Source organism: Denticeps clupeoides, unplaced genomic scaffold (assembly GCF_900700375.1).
Source record: "Denticeps clupeoides unplaced genomic scaffold, fDenClu1.1, whole genome shotgun sequence".
Classification (NCBI taxonomy): domain Eukaryota; kingdom Metazoa; phylum Chordata; class Actinopteri; order Clupeiformes; family Denticipitidae; genus Denticeps; species Denticeps clupeoides.
Genome location: NW_021630003.1, coordinates 17,222 through 30,780, shown reverse-complemented (window position 1 = coordinate 30,780; position 13,559 = coordinate 17,222). Strand labels below are relative to the sequence as shown.

Sequence of the window (13,559 nt, the reverse complement as noted above, 5' to 3'; positions counted from 1 at the left end):
CTCTGTATCGATCCAATTTTAGTATATGTGCAGCCGTAGCAAGCACATCAACAAGCTTCTCGGCTGCCACTTATAATACTGACCATATCATTGTTCTGCTCACCAAGACCTTGTGGAGTGAGTATTGTGTAAAAAGTGTGATAAAATATTTAGGAGAGCAAATGCTTAGTTACATAATTGCATGTTCCAAGAGGCTGGTAACTGTGGAGGTGTGCAATTGATTAAAGTATCGATTAGTTTTGTGTAGCAAAGTAAGAAGAATGAAGTTGGATTGGTGTCAAGAGTCATGGATGAACATCATACCAAAGTGGTCATGTCAATGCAGAAAGGGGCCGTGGTTCCAGTCAGTGTGTTTATTCCACGTGGTGATGTCACTGTCTGGGTCTCTGTTAAGGTACTGGCAGCAATCTTCTGCCATTTCATTATAGTTCATGCTTTTTGGAAGGGGAAATTTCATTCTCAAATTATGTGGTCTTCCCAGACTGAGGTTGTACCTCTGCATTTTGCTAGTGCTGACTCCTACAAAGTCCCATATGTGGGCATCTAGACTGCATCATTCCTGATAGCGGCAGACTGCGTTTACCCTCTCACAAGCATGTTGTTCAAAACTAAACCACAAACACAATTGTCTGCGTAGAGTCAGTCCTAGAGTCAGCTAAAGAAATGTACAGCAGCTTCAGTTCTTCTTATCATACCAAATGATTGAGATTGTCCACTACATGAGCAACTTCATTAATACATTGACACCAGATGCAGTTGGAAATGTTTCTAATCTTCTTATGGAGTTCATCCTGTGTGTTTGCTTTGAAAATAAAAAAAAACTGAACATTTGGAATTTGGCACAGCATCTCCCTTTTCCCAAGGAACCCTAGTTCCTATTTGTCAATCAAAAAAAGTTGAAAATATGGAGCACTTCACTGATTTGTGTGTCATCCTTTTGCAAGTTCCATGCTAATCTTGGTACAACATCTTCCTAGTCCCAAGTGACTCTTTGTCTAATTAAAAAAGAACAAAATATGGAACGCTTCACGGATTTGCGTGTCATCCTTTCGCAGGGGCCATGCTAATCTTCTCTGTATCGATCCAATTTTAGTATATGTGCAGCCGTAGCAAGCACATTAACCAGCTTCTCAGCTGCCACTTATAATACTGACCATATCATTGTTCTGCTCACCAAGACCTTGTATGGAGTATTGTGTAAAAATGTGATAAAATATTTGGAGAGCAAATGCTTAGTTACCCTAATTGCATTTTCCAAGAGGCTGGTAACTTGTGGAGGTGCATGATTAAAGTAGTGGTCAGTTTGTGTAGCAAAGAAAGAAGAATAATTTGATTGGTGTCAAGAGTCATAGGGAACATCACAAAGTGGGCAGGTCAATGCAGGAAAGGGGCCTGGTTCCAGGCAGTGTGTTTATTCCACGTGGTGATGTCACTGTCTGGGTCTCTGTTAAGGTACTGGCAGCCATCTTCTGCCATTTCATTATAGTTCATGCTTTTTTGGAAGGGGAAATTTCATTCTCAAATATGTGGTCTTCCCAGACTGAGGTTGTACCTCTGCATTTTGCTAGTGCTGACTCCTACAAAGTCCCCATATGTGGGCATCTAGACTGCATCATTCCTGATAGCGACAGACTGCGTTTACCCTCTCACAAGCATGTTGTTCACAACTAAACCACAAACACAATTGTCTGTGTAGAGTCAGGCCTAGAGTCAGCTAAAGAAATGTACAGCAGCTTCAGTATCTTCTTATCATACCAAATGATTGAGATTGTCCACTACATGAGCAACTTCATTAATACATTGACACCAGATTGCAGTTGGAAATGTTTCTGATCTTCTTATGGAGTTCATTCCTGTGTGTTTGCTTTGAAAAATAAAAAAAACTGAAACATTTGGAATTTGGCACAGCATCTCCCTTTTCCTAAGGAACCCTAGTTCCTATTTGTCAATCAAAAAAAGTTGAAAATATGGAGCACTTCACTGATTTGTGTGTCATCCTTTTGCAAGTTCCATGCTAATCTTGGTACAACATCTTCCTAGTCCCAAGTGACTCTTTGTCTAATTAAAAAAGAACAAAATATGGAACGCTTCACGGATTTGCGTGTCATCCTTTCGCAGGGGCCATGCTAATCTTCTCTGTATCGATCCAATTTTAGTATATGTGCAGCCGTAGCAAGCACATCAACAAGCTTCTCAGCTGCCACTTATAATACTGACCATATCATTGTTCTGCTCACCAAGACCTTGTATGGAGTATTGTGTAAAAATGTGATAAAATATTTGGAGAGCAAATGCTTAGTTACCCTAATTGCATTTTGCAAGAGGCTGGTAACTTGTGGAGGTGCATGATTAAAGTGTGGTCAGTTTGTGTAGCAAAGAAAGATGAATAATTTGATTGGTGTCAAGAGTCATGGGAACATCACAAAGTGGGCAGGTCAATGCAGGAAAGGGGCGTGGTTCCAGGCAGTGTGTTTATTCCACGTGGTGATGTCACTGTCTGGGTCTCTGTTAAGGTACTGGCAGCCATCTTCTGCCATTTCATTATAGTTCATGCTTTTTTGGAAGGGGAAATTTCATTCTCAAATATGTGGTCTTCCCAGACTGAGGTTGTACCTCTGCATTTTGCTAGTGCTGACTCCTACAAAGTCCCCATATGTGGGCATCTAGACTGCATCATTCCTGATAGTGGCAGACTGCGTTTACCCTCTCACAAGCATGTTGTTCACAACTAAACCACAAACACAATTGTCTGTGTAGAGTCAGTCCTAGAGTCAGCTAAAGAAATGTACAGCAGCTTCAGATCTTCTTATCTATACCAAATGATTGAGATTGTCCACTACATGAGCAACTTCATTAATACATTGACACCAGATGCAGTTGGAAATGTTTCTGATCTTCTTATGGAGTTCATTCCTGTGTGTTTTGCTTTGAAAAATAAAAAAAACTGAACATTTGGAATTTGGCACAGCATCTCCCTTTTCCTAAGGAACCCTAGTTCCTATTTGTCAATCAAAAAAAGTTGAAAATATGGAGCACTTCACTGATTTGTGTGTCATCCTTTAGCAAGTTCCATGCTAATCTTGGTACAACATCTTCCTAGTCCCAAGTGACTCTTTGTCTAATTAAAAAAGAACAAAATATGGAACGCTTCACGGATTTGCGTGTCATCCTTTCGCAGGGGCCATGCTAATCTTCTCTGTATCGATCCAATTTTAGTATATGTGCAGCCGTAGCAAGCACATCAACAAGCTTCTCAGCTGCCACTTATAATACTGACCATATCATTGTTCTGCTCACCAAGACCTTGTATGGAGTATTGTGTAAAAATGTGATAAAATATTTGGAGAGCAAATGCTTAGTTACCCTAATTGCATTTTCCAAGAGGCTGGTAACTTGTGGAGGTGCATGATTAAAGTAGTGGTCAGTTTGTGTAGCAAAGTAAGAAGAATAATTTGATTGGTGTCAAGAGTCATAGGGAACATCACAAAGTGGGCAGGTCAATGCAGGAAAGGGGCGTGGTTCCAGGCAGTGTGTTTATTCCACGTGGTGATGTCACTGTCTGGGTCTCTGTTAAGGTACTGGCAGCAATCTTCTGCCATTTCATTATAGTTCATGCTTTTTTGGAAGGGGAAATTTCATTCTCAAATATGTGGTCTTCCCAGACTGAGGTTGTACCTCTGCATTTTGCTAGTGCTGACTCCTACAAAGTCCCCATATGTGGGCATCTAGACTGCATCATTCCTGATAGCGGCAGACTGCGTTTACCCTCTCACAAGCATGTTGTTCACAACTAAACCACAAACACAATTGTCTGTGTAGAGTCAGGCCTAGAGTCAGCTAAAGAAATGTACAGCAGCTTCAGTTCTTCTTATCATACCAAATGATTGAGATTGTCCACTACATGAGCAACTTCATTAATACATTGACACCAGATGCAGTTGGAAATGTTTCTGATCTTCTTATGGAGTTCATTCCTTGTGTGTTTGCTTTGAAAAAAAAAAAAAACTAACAATTGGAATTTGTCACAGCATCTCCCTTTTCCCAAGGAACCCTAGTTCCTATTTGTCAATCAAAAAAAGTTGAAAATATGGAGCACTTCACTGATTTGTGTGTCATCCCTTACAAGTTCCATGCTAATCTTGGTACAACATCTTCCTAGTCCCAAGTGACTCTTTGTCTAATTAAAAAAGAACAAAATATGGAACGCTTCACGGATTTGCGTGTCATCCTTTCGCAGGGGCCATGCTAATCTTCTCTGTATCGATCCAATTTTAGTATATGTGCAGCCGTAGCAAGCACATCAACCAGCTTCTCAGCTGCCACTTATAATACTGACCATATCATTGTTCTGCTCACCAAGACCTTGTATGGAGTATTGTGTAAAAATGTGATAAAATATTTGGAGAGCAAATGCTTAGTTACCCTAATTGCATTTTCCAAGAGGCTGGTAACTTGTGGAGGTGCATGATTAAAGTAGTGGTCAGTTTGTGTAGCAAAGTAAGAAGAATAATTTGATTGGTGTCAAGAGTCATAGGAACATCACAAAGTGGGCAGGTCAATGCAGGAAAGGGGCGTGGTTCCAGGCAGTGTGTTTATTCCACGTGGTGATGTCACTGTCTGGGTCTCTGTTAAGGTACTGGCAGCAATCTTCTGCCATTTCATTATAGTTCATGCTTTTTTGGAAGGGGAAATTTCATTCTCAAATATGTGGTCTTCCCAGACTGTGGTTGTACCTCTGCATTTTGCTAGTGCTGACTCCTACAAAGTCCCCATATGTGGGCATCTAGACTGCATCATTCCTGATAGCGGCAGACTGCGTTTACCCTCTCACAAGCATGTTGTTCAAAACTAAACCACAAACACAATTGTCTGTGTAGAGTCAGGCCTAGAGTCAGCTAAAGAAATGTACAGCAGCTTCAGATCTTCTTATCATACCAAATGATTGAGATTGTCCACTACATGAGCAACTTCATTAATACATTGACACCAGATGCAGTTGGAAATGTTTCTGATCTTCTTATGGAGTTCCTTTTTGTGTGTTTGCTTTGAAAAAAAAAAAAAACTGAACATTTGGAATTTGGCACAGCATCTCCCTTTTCCTAAGGAACCCTAGTTCCTATTTGTCAATCAAAAAAAGTTGAAAATATGGAGCACTTCACTGATTTGTGTGTCATCCCTTTACAAGTTCCATGCTAATCTTGGTACAACATCTTCCTAGTCCCAAGTGACTCTTTGTCTAATTAAAAAAGAACAAAATATGGAACGCTTCACGGATTTGCGTGTCATCCTTTCGCAGGGGCCATGCTAATCTTCTCTGTATCGATCCAATTTTAGTATATGTGCAGCCGTAGCAAGCACATCAACCAGCTTCTCAGCTGCCACTTATAATACTGACCATATCATTGTTCTGCTCACCAAGACCTTGTATGGAGTATTGTGTAAAAATGTGATAAAATATTTGGAGAGCAAATGCTTAGTTACCCTAATTGCATTTTCCAAGAGGCTGGTAACATGTGGAGGTGCATGATTAAAGTAGTGGTCAGTTTGTGTAGCAAAGAAAGAAGAATAATTTGATTGGTGTCAAGAGTCATGGGAACATCACAAAGTGGGCAGGTCAATGCAGGAAAGGGGCGTGGTTCCAGGCAGTTTGTTTATTCCACGTGGTGATGTCACTGTCTGGGTCTCTGTTAAGGTACTGGCAGCAATCTTCTGCCATTTCATTATAGTTCATGCTTTTTTGGAAGGGGAAATTTCATTCTCAAATTATGTGGTCTTCACAGACTGAGGTTGTACCTCTGCATTTTGCTAGTGCTGACTCCTACAAAGTCCCCATATGTGGGCATCTAGACTGCATCATTCCTGATAGCGGCAGACTGCGTTTACCCTCTCACAAGCATGTTGTTCAAAACTAAACCACAAACACAATTGTCTGTGTAGAGTCAGTCCTAGAGTCAGCTAAAGAAATGTACAGCAGCTTCAGTATCTTCTTATCATACCAAATGATTGAGATTGTCCACTACATGAGCAACTTCATTAATACATTGACACCAGATGCAGTTGGAAATGTTTCTGATCTTCTTATGGAGTTCCTTTCTTGTGTGTTTGCTTTGAAAAAAAAAAAAACTGAACAATTGGAATTTGGCACAGCATCTCCCTTTTCCCAAGGAACCCTAGTTCCTATTTGTCAATCAAAAAAAGTTGAAAATATGGAGCACTTCACTGATTTGTGTGTCATCCCTTTACAAGTTCCATGCTAATCTTGGTACAACATCTTCCTAGTCCCAAGTGACTCTTTGTCTAATTAAAAAAGAACAAAATATGGAACGCTTCACGGATTTGCGTGTCATCCTTTCGCAGGGGCCATGCTAATCTTCTCTGTATCGATCCAATTTTAGTATATGTGCAGCCGTAGCAAGCACATCAACAAGCTTCTCAGCTGCCACTTATAATACTGACCATATCATTGTTCTGCTCACCAAGACCTTGTATGGAGTATTGTGTAAAAATGTGATAAAATATTTGGAGAGCAAATGCTTAGTTACCCTAATTGTATTTTCCAAGAGGCTGGTAACTTGTGGAGGTGCATGATTAAAGTAGTGGTCAGTTTGTGTAGCAAAGAAAGAAGAATAATTTGATTGGTGTCAAGAGTCATGGGAACATCACAAAGTGGGCAGGTCAATGCAGGAAAGGGGCGTGGTTCCAGGCAGTGTGTTTATTCCACGTGGTGATGTCACTGTCTGGGTCTCTGTTAAGGTACTGGCAGCAATCTTCTGCCATTTCATTATAGTTCATGCTTTTTTGGAAGGGGAAATTTCATTCTCAAATATGTGGTCTTCCCAGACTGAGGTGGGACCTCTGCATTTTGCTAGTGCTGACTCCTACAAAGTCCCCATATGTGGGCATCTAGACTGCATCATTCCTGATAGCGGCAGACTGCGTTTACCCTCTTACAAGCATGTTGTTCACAACTAAACCACAAACACAATTGTCTGTGTAGAGTACGTCCTAGAGTCAGCTAAAGAAATGTACAGCAGCTTCAGTTCTTCTTATCTTACCAAATGATTGAGATTGTCCACTACATGAGCAACTTCATCAATACATTGATACCAGATGCAGTTGGAAATGTTTCTGATCTTCTTATGGTCTTTATCCCTGTGTGTTTTTGCTTTGAAAAAAAAAAAAAAAAAACTGAACATTTGGAATTTGGCACAGCATCTCCCTTTTCCTAAGGAACCCTAGTTCCTATTTGTCAATCAAAAAAATTTGAAAATATGGAGCACTTCAAATTTGTGTGTCATCCTTTTACAAGTTCCATGCTAATCTTGGTACAACATCTTCCTAGTACCAAGTGACTCTTTGTCTAATTAAAAAAGAACAAAATATGGAACGCTTCACGGATTTGCGTGTCATCCTTTCGCAGGGGCCATGCTAATCTTCTCTGTATCGATCCAATTTTAGTATATGTGCAGCCGTAGCAAGCACATCAACCATTTTCTCAGCTGCCACTTATAATACTGACCATATCATTGTTCTGCTCACCAAGACCTTGTATGGAGTATTGTGTAAAAATGTGATAAAATATTTGGAGAGCAAATGCTTAGTTACCCTAATTGCATTTTCCAAGAGGCTGGTAACTTGTGGAGGTGCATGATTAAAGTATGGTCAGTTTGTGTAGCAAAGAAAGAAGAATAATTTGATTGGTGTCAAGAGTCATAGGGAACATCACAAAGTGGGCAGGTCAATGCAGGAAAGGGGCGTGGTTCCAGGCAGTGTGTTTATTCCACGTGGTGATGTCACTGTCTGGGTCTCTGTTAAGGTACTGGCAGCAATCTTCTGCCATTTCATTATAGTTCATGCTTTTTTGGAAGGGGAAATTTCATTCTCAATATGTGGTCTTCCCAGACTGAGGTTGTACCTCTGCATTTTGCTAGTGCTGACTCCTACAAAGTCCCCATATGTGGGCATCTAGACTGCATCATTCCTGATAGCGGCAGACTGCGTTTACCCTCTCACAAGCATGTTGTTCACAACTAAACCACAAACACAATTGTCTGTGTAGAGTCAGTCCTAGAGTCAGCTAAAGAAATGTACAGCAGCTTCAGTACTTCTTATCATACCAAATGATTGAGATTGTCCACTACATGAGCAACTTCATTAATATATTGACACCAGATGCAGTTGGAAATGTTTCTGATCTTCTTATGGAGTTCATCCTTGTGTTTTTGCTTTGAAAAAAAAAAAACTAAACATTTGGAATTTGGCACAGCATCTCCCTTTTCCTAAGGAACCCTAGTTCCTATTTGTCAATCAAAAAAGTTGAAAATATGGAGCACTTCACTGATTTGTGTGTCATCTTTTTGCAAGTTCCATGCTAATCTTGGTACAACATCTTCCTAGTCCCAAGTGACTCTTTGTCTAATTAAAAAAGAACAAAATATGGAACGCTTCACGGATTTGCGTGTCATCCTTTCGCAGGGGCCATGCTAATCTTCTCTGTATCGATCCAATTTTAGTATATGTGCAGCCGTAGCAAGCACATTAACCAGCTTCTCAGCTGCCACTTATAATACTGACCATATCATTGTTCTGCTCACCAAGACCTTGTATGGAGTATTGTGTAAAAATGTGATAAAATATTTGGAGAGCAAATGCTTAGTTACCCTAATTGCATTTTCCAAGAGGCTGGTAACTTGTGGAGGTGCATGATTAAAGTATGGTCAGTTTGTGTAGCAAAGAAAGAAGAATAATTTGATTGGTGTCAAGAGTCATGGGAACATCACAAAGTGGGCAGGTCAATGCAGGAAAGGGGCGTGGTTCCAGGCAGTGTGTTTATTCCACGTGGTGATGTCACTGTCTGGGTCTCTGTTAAGGTACTGGCAGCAATCTTCTGCCATTTCATTATAGTTCATGCTTTTTTGGAAGGGGAAATTTCATTCTCAAATATGTGGTCTTCCCAGACTGAGGTTGTACCTCTGCATTTTGCTAGTGCTGACTCCTACAAAGTCCCCATATGTGGGCATCTAGACTGCATCATTCCTGATAGCGGCAGACTGCGTTTACCCTCTCACAAGCATGTTGTTCACAACTAAACCACAAACACAATTGTCTGTGTAGAGTCAGTCCTAGAGTCAGCTAAAGAAATGTACAGCAGCTTTAGATCTTCTTATCATACCAAATGATTGAGATTGTCCACTACATGAGCAACTTCATTAATACATTGACACCAGATGCAGTTGGAAATGTTTCTGATCTTCTTATGGAGTTCATCCTTGTGTGTTTGCTTTGAAAAAAAAAAACTAACATTTGGAATTTGACACAGCATCTCCCTTTTCCCAAGGAACCCTAGTCCCTTTTGTAAATCAAAAAAAGTTGAAAATATGGAGCACTTCACTGTATTGTGTGTCATCCTTTTGCAAGTTCCATGCTAATCTTGGTACATCTTCCTAGTCCCAAGTGACTCTTTGTCTAATAAAAAAGAACAAAATATGGAACGCTTCACGGATTTGCGTGTCATCCTTTCGCAGGGGCCATGCTAATCTTCTCTGTATCGATCCAATTTTAGTATATGTGCAGCCGTAGCAATCACATCAACCAGCTTCTCAGCTGCCACTTATAATACTGACCATATCATTGTTCTGCTCACCAAGACCTTGTATGGAGTATTGTGTAAAAATGTGATAAAATATTTAGAGAGCAAATGATTAGTTACCCTAATTGCATTTTCCAAGAGGCTGGTAACTTGTGGAGGTGCATGATTAAAGTAGTGGTCAGTTTGTGTAGCAAAGTAAGAAGAATAATTTGATTGGTGTCAAGAGTCATAGGAACATCACAAAGTGGGCAGGTCAATGCAGGAAAGGGGCGTGGTTCCAGGCAGTGTGTTTATTCCACGTGGTGATGTCACTGTCTGGGTCTCTGTTAAGGTACTGACAGCAATCTTCTGCCATTTCATTATAGTTCATGCTTTTTTGGAAGGGGAAATTTCATTCTCAAATATGTGGTCTTCCCAGACTGAGGTTGTACCTCTGCATTTTGCTAGTGCTGACTCCTACAAAGTCCCCATATGTGGGCATCTAGACTGCATCATTCCTGATAGCGGCAGACTGCGTTTACCCTCTCACAAGCATGTTGTTCACAACTAAACCACAAACACAATTGTCTGTGTAGAGTCAGGCCTAGAGTCAGCTAAAGAAATGTACAGCAGCTTCAGTTCTTCTTATCATACCAAATGATTGAGATTGTCCACTACATGAGCAACTTCATTAATACATTGACACCAGATGCAGTTGGAAATGTTTCTGATCTTCTTATGGAGTTCATTCCTTGTGTGTTTGCTTTGAAAATAAAAAAACTGAACATTTGGAATTTGGCACAGCATCTCCCTTTTCCCTAAGGAACCCTAGTTCCTATTTGTCAATCAAAAAAGTTGAAAATATGGAGCACTTCACTGATTTGTGTGTCATCCCTTTTACAAGTTCCATGCTAATCTTGGTACAACATCTTCCTAGTCCCAAGTGACTCTTTGTCTAATTAAAAAGAACAAAATATGGAACGCTTCACGGATTTGCGTGTCATCCTTTCGCAGGGGCCATGCTAATCTTCTCTGTATCGATCCAATTTTAGTATATGTGCAGCCGTAGCAAGCACATTAACCAGCTTCTCAGCTGCCACTTATAATACTGACCATATCATTGTTCTGCTCACCAAGACCTTGTATGGAGTATTGTGTAAAAATGTGATAAAATATTTGGAGAGCAAATGCTTAGTTACCCTAATTGCATTTTCCAAGAGGCTGGTAACTTGTGGAGGTGCATGATTAAAGTATGGTCAGTTTGTGTAGCAAAGAGAGATGAATAATTTGATTGGTTTCAAGAGTCATGGGAACATCACAAAGTGGGCAGGTCAATGCAGGAAAGGGGCGTGGTTCCAGGCAGTGTGTTTATTCCACGTGGTGATGTCACTGTCTGGGTCTCTGTTAAGGTACTGGCAGCCATCTTCTGCCATTTCATTATAGTTCATGCTTTTTTGGAAGGGGAAATTTCATTCTCAAATATGTGGTCTTCCCAGACTGAGGTTGTACCTCTGCATTTTGCTAGTGCTGACTCCTACAAAGTCCCCATATGTGGGCATCTAGACTGCATCATTCCTGATAGCGACAGACTGCGTTTACCCTCTCACAAGCATGTTGTTCACAACTAAACCACAAACACAATTGTCTGCGTAGAGTCAGTCCTAGAGTCAGCTAAAGAAATGTACAGCAGCTTCAGATCTTCTAATCTTACCAAATGATTGAGATTGTCCACTACATGAGCAACTTCATTAATACATTGACACCAGATGCAGTTGGAAATGTTTCTGATCTTCTTATGGAGTTCATCCCTGTGTGTTTGCTTTGAAAATAAAAACTAACATTTGGAATTTGGCACAGCATCTCCCTTTTCCTAAGGAACCCTAGTTCCTATTTGTCAATCAAAAAAGTTGAAAATATGGAGCACTTCACTGATTTGTGTGTCATCCCTTTTACAAGTTCCATGCTAATCTTGGTACAACATCTTCCTAGTCCCAAGTGACTCTTTGTCTAATTAAAAAGAACAAAATATGGAACGCTTCACGGATTTGCGTGTCATCCTTTCGCAGGGGCCATGCTAATCTTCTCTGTATCGATCCAATTTTAGTATATGTACAGCCGTAGCAAGCACATCAACCACCTTCTCAGCTGCCACTTATAATACTGACCATATCATTGTTCTGCTCACCAAGACCTTGTATGGAGTATTGTGTAAAAATGTGATAAAATATTTGGAGAGCAAATGCTTAGTTACCCTAATTGCATTTTCCAAGAGGCTGGTAACTTGTGGAGGTGCATGATTAAAGTATGGTCAGTTTGTGTAGCAAAGAAAGAAGAATAATTTGATTGGTGTCAAGAGTCATAGGAACATCACAAAGTGGGCAGGTCAATGCAGAAAAGGGGCGTGGTTCCAGGCAGTGTGTTTATTCCACGTGGTGATGTCACTGTCTGGGTCTCTGTTAAGGTACTGGCAGCAATCTTCTGCCATTTCATTATAGTTCATGCTTTTTTGGAAGGGGAAATTTCATTCTCAATATGTGGTCTTCCCAGACTGAGGTTGTACCTCTGCATTTTGCTAGTGCTGACTCCTACAAAGTCCCCATATGTGGGCATCTAGACTGCATCATTCCTGATAGCGGCAGGCTGCGTTTACCCTCTCACAAGCATGTTGTTCAAAACTAAACCACAAACACAAATGTCTGTGTAGAGTCAGTCCTAGAGTCAGCTAAAGAAATGTACAGCAGCTTCAGATCTTCTTATCATACCAAATGATTGAGATTGTCCACTACATGAGCAACTTCATTAATACATTGACACCAGATGCAGTTGGACATGTTTCTGATCTTCTTATGGAGTTCATCCTTGTGTTTTTGCTTTGAAAAAAAAAAACTGAACATTTGGAATTTGGCACAGCATCTCCCTTTTCCTAAGGAACCCTAGTTCCTATTTGTCAATCAAAAAAGTTGAAAATATGGAGCACTTCACTGATTTGTGTGTCATCCTTTTGCAAGTTCCATACTAATCTTGGTACAACATCTTCCTAGTCCCAAGTGACTCTTTGTCTAATTAAAAAAGAACAAAATATGGAACGCTTCACGGATTTGCGTGTCATCCTTTCGCAGGGGCCATGCTAATCTTCTCTGTATCGATCCAATTTTAGTATATGTGCAGCCGTAGCAAGCACATCAACAAGCTTCTCAGCTGCCACTTATAATACTGACCATATCATTGTTCTGCTCACCAAGACCTTGTATGGAGTATTGTGTAAAAATGTGATAAAATATTTGGAGAGCAAATGCTTAGTTACCCTAATTGCAGTTTCCAAGAGGCTGGTAACTTGTGGAGGTGCATGATTAAAGTATTGTTAGTTTGTGTAGCAAAGAAAGAAGAATAATTTGATTGGTGTCAAGAGTCATGGGAACATCACAAAGTGGGCAGGTCAATGCAGGAAAGGGGCGTGGTTCCAGGCAGTGTGTTTATTCCACGTGGTGATGTCACTGTCTGGGTCTCTGTTAAGGTACTGGCAGCAATCTTCTGCCATTTCATTATAGTTCATGCTTTTTTGGAAGGGGAAATTTCATTCTCAATATGTGGTCTTCCCAGACTGAGGTTGTACCTCTGCATTTTGCTAGTGCTGACTCCTACAAAGTCCCCATATGTGGGCATCTAGACTGCATCATTCCTGATAGCGGCAGACTGCGTTTACCCTCTCACAAGCATGTTGTTCAAAACTAAACCACAAACACAATTGTCTGTGTAGAGTCAGGCCTAGAGTCAGCTAAAGAAATGTACAGCAGCTTCAGATCTTCTTATCATACCAAATGATTGAGATTGTCCACTACATGAGCAACTTCATTAATACATTGACACCAGATGCAGTTGGAAATGTTTCTAATCTTCTTATCGTCTTTATCCCAGTGTGTTTGCTTTGAAAATAAAAAAAAATGAACATTTGGAATTTGGCACAGCATCTCCCTTTTCCCAAGGAACCCTA

The 13,559-nt window shown here is 40.4% G+C and overlaps 23 non-coding genes across 23 annotated transcripts; 11 read left to right on the top strand and 12 right to left on the bottom strand.

Moving 5' to 3' along the window:
• Nucleotides 1-1,010: 1,010 nt before the first annotated feature.
• Nucleotides 1,011-1,117, bottom strand: LOC114780046 (U6 spliceosomal RNA). The gene has a single exon (XR_003747014.1). It is a non-coding gene; the product is annotated as a U6 spliceosomal RNA (small nuclear RNA).
• Nucleotides 1,118-1,489: 372 nt separating this feature from the next.
• Nucleotides 1,490-1,649, top strand: LOC114780002 (U1 spliceosomal RNA). Its single transcript, XR_003746971.1, has one exon. It is a non-coding gene; the product is annotated as a U1 spliceosomal RNA (small nuclear RNA).
• A 424-nt stretch (nucleotides 1,650-2,073) lies between these two features.
• Nucleotides 2,074-2,180, bottom strand: LOC114780036 (U6 spliceosomal RNA). Its single transcript, XR_003747004.1, has one exon. It is a non-coding gene; the product is annotated as a U6 spliceosomal RNA (small nuclear RNA).
• A 370-nt stretch (nucleotides 2,181-2,550) lies between these two features.
• On the top strand, nucleotides 2,551-2,710 carry LOC114780043 (U1 spliceosomal RNA). The gene has a single exon (XR_003747011.1). It is a non-coding gene; the product is annotated as a U1 spliceosomal RNA (small nuclear RNA).
• Nucleotides 2,711-3,133: 423 nt separating this feature from the next.
• Nucleotides 3,134-3,240, bottom strand: LOC114780035 (U6 spliceosomal RNA). Its single transcript, XR_003747003.1, has one exon. It is a non-coding gene; the product is annotated as a U6 spliceosomal RNA (small nuclear RNA).
• Nucleotides 3,241-3,612: 372 nt separating this feature from the next.
• Nucleotides 3,613-3,772, top strand: LOC114780011 (U1 spliceosomal RNA). The gene has a single exon (XR_003746980.1). It is a non-coding gene; the product is annotated as a U1 spliceosomal RNA (small nuclear RNA).
• Nucleotides 3,773-4,192: 420 nt separating this feature from the next.
• LOC114780034 (U6 spliceosomal RNA) lies at nucleotides 4,193-4,299 on the bottom strand. Its single transcript, XR_003747002.1, has one exon. It is a non-coding gene; the product is annotated as a U6 spliceosomal RNA (small nuclear RNA).
• Nucleotides 4,300-4,670: 371 nt separating this feature from the next.
• On the top strand, nucleotides 4,671-4,830 carry LOC114780013 (U1 spliceosomal RNA). The gene has a single exon (XR_003746982.1). It is a non-coding gene; the product is annotated as a U1 spliceosomal RNA (small nuclear RNA).
• Nucleotides 4,831-5,251: 421 nt separating this feature from the next.
• On the bottom strand, nucleotides 5,252-5,358 carry LOC114780045 (U6 spliceosomal RNA). The gene has a single exon (XR_003747013.1). It is a non-coding gene; the product is annotated as a U6 spliceosomal RNA (small nuclear RNA).
• A 954-nt stretch (nucleotides 5,359-6,312) lies between these two features.
• LOC114780033 (U6 spliceosomal RNA) lies at nucleotides 6,313-6,419 on the bottom strand. The gene has a single exon (XR_003747001.1). It is a non-coding gene; the product is annotated as a U6 spliceosomal RNA (small nuclear RNA).
• A 371-nt stretch (nucleotides 6,420-6,790) lies between these two features.
• LOC114780016 (U1 spliceosomal RNA) lies at nucleotides 6,791-6,954 on the top strand. Its single transcript, XR_003746985.1, has one exon. It is a non-coding gene; the product is annotated as a U1 spliceosomal RNA (small nuclear RNA).
• A 421-nt stretch (nucleotides 6,955-7,375) lies between these two features.
• Nucleotides 7,376-7,482, bottom strand: LOC114780044 (U6 spliceosomal RNA). Its single transcript, XR_003747012.1, has one exon. It is a non-coding gene; the product is annotated as a U6 spliceosomal RNA (small nuclear RNA).
• A 371-nt stretch (nucleotides 7,483-7,853) lies between these two features.
• Nucleotides 7,854-8,012, top strand: LOC114780019 (U1 spliceosomal RNA). The gene has a single exon (XR_003746988.1). It is a non-coding gene; the product is annotated as a U1 spliceosomal RNA (small nuclear RNA).
• A 418-nt stretch (nucleotides 8,013-8,430) lies between these two features.
• Nucleotides 8,431-8,537, bottom strand: LOC114780042 (U6 spliceosomal RNA). The gene has a single exon (XR_003747010.1). It is a non-coding gene; the product is annotated as a U6 spliceosomal RNA (small nuclear RNA).
• Nucleotides 8,538-8,907: 370 nt separating this feature from the next.
• Nucleotides 8,908-9,067, top strand: LOC114780010 (U1 spliceosomal RNA). The gene has a single exon (XR_003746979.1). It is a non-coding gene; the product is annotated as a U1 spliceosomal RNA (small nuclear RNA).
• Nucleotides 9,068-9,479: 412 nt separating this feature from the next.
• Nucleotides 9,480-9,586, bottom strand: LOC114779996 (U6 spliceosomal RNA). Its single transcript, XR_003746965.1, has one exon. It is a non-coding gene; the product is annotated as a U6 spliceosomal RNA (small nuclear RNA).
• Nucleotides 9,587-9,957: 371 nt separating this feature from the next.
• Nucleotides 9,958-10,117, top strand: LOC114780008 (U1 spliceosomal RNA). Its single transcript, XR_003746977.1, has one exon. It is a non-coding gene; the product is annotated as a U1 spliceosomal RNA (small nuclear RNA).
• A 420-nt stretch (nucleotides 10,118-10,537) lies between these two features.
• LOC114780041 (U6 spliceosomal RNA) lies at nucleotides 10,538-10,644 on the bottom strand. Its single transcript, XR_003747009.1, has one exon. It is a non-coding gene; the product is annotated as a U6 spliceosomal RNA (small nuclear RNA).
• Nucleotides 10,645-11,014: 370 nt separating this feature from the next.
• LOC114780001 (U1 spliceosomal RNA) lies at nucleotides 11,015-11,174 on the top strand. The gene has a single exon (XR_003746970.1). It is a non-coding gene; the product is annotated as a U1 spliceosomal RNA (small nuclear RNA).
• A 415-nt stretch (nucleotides 11,175-11,589) lies between these two features.
• On the bottom strand, nucleotides 11,590-11,696 carry LOC114780048 (U6 spliceosomal RNA). Its single transcript, XR_003747016.1, has one exon. It is a non-coding gene; the product is annotated as a U6 spliceosomal RNA (small nuclear RNA).
• A 370-nt stretch (nucleotides 11,697-12,066) lies between these two features.
• LOC114780021 (U1 spliceosomal RNA) lies at nucleotides 12,067-12,225 on the top strand. The gene has a single exon (XR_003746990.1). It is a non-coding gene; the product is annotated as a U1 spliceosomal RNA (small nuclear RNA).
• Nucleotides 12,226-12,642: 417 nt separating this feature from the next.
• Nucleotides 12,643-12,749, bottom strand: LOC114780031 (U6 spliceosomal RNA). The gene has a single exon (XR_003746999.1). It is a non-coding gene; the product is annotated as a U6 spliceosomal RNA (small nuclear RNA).
• A 370-nt stretch (nucleotides 12,750-13,119) lies between these two features.
• LOC114780018 (U1 spliceosomal RNA) lies at nucleotides 13,120-13,278 on the top strand. Its single transcript, XR_003746987.1, has one exon. It is a non-coding gene; the product is annotated as a U1 spliceosomal RNA (small nuclear RNA).
• Nucleotides 13,279-13,559: the final 281 nt, after the last annotated feature.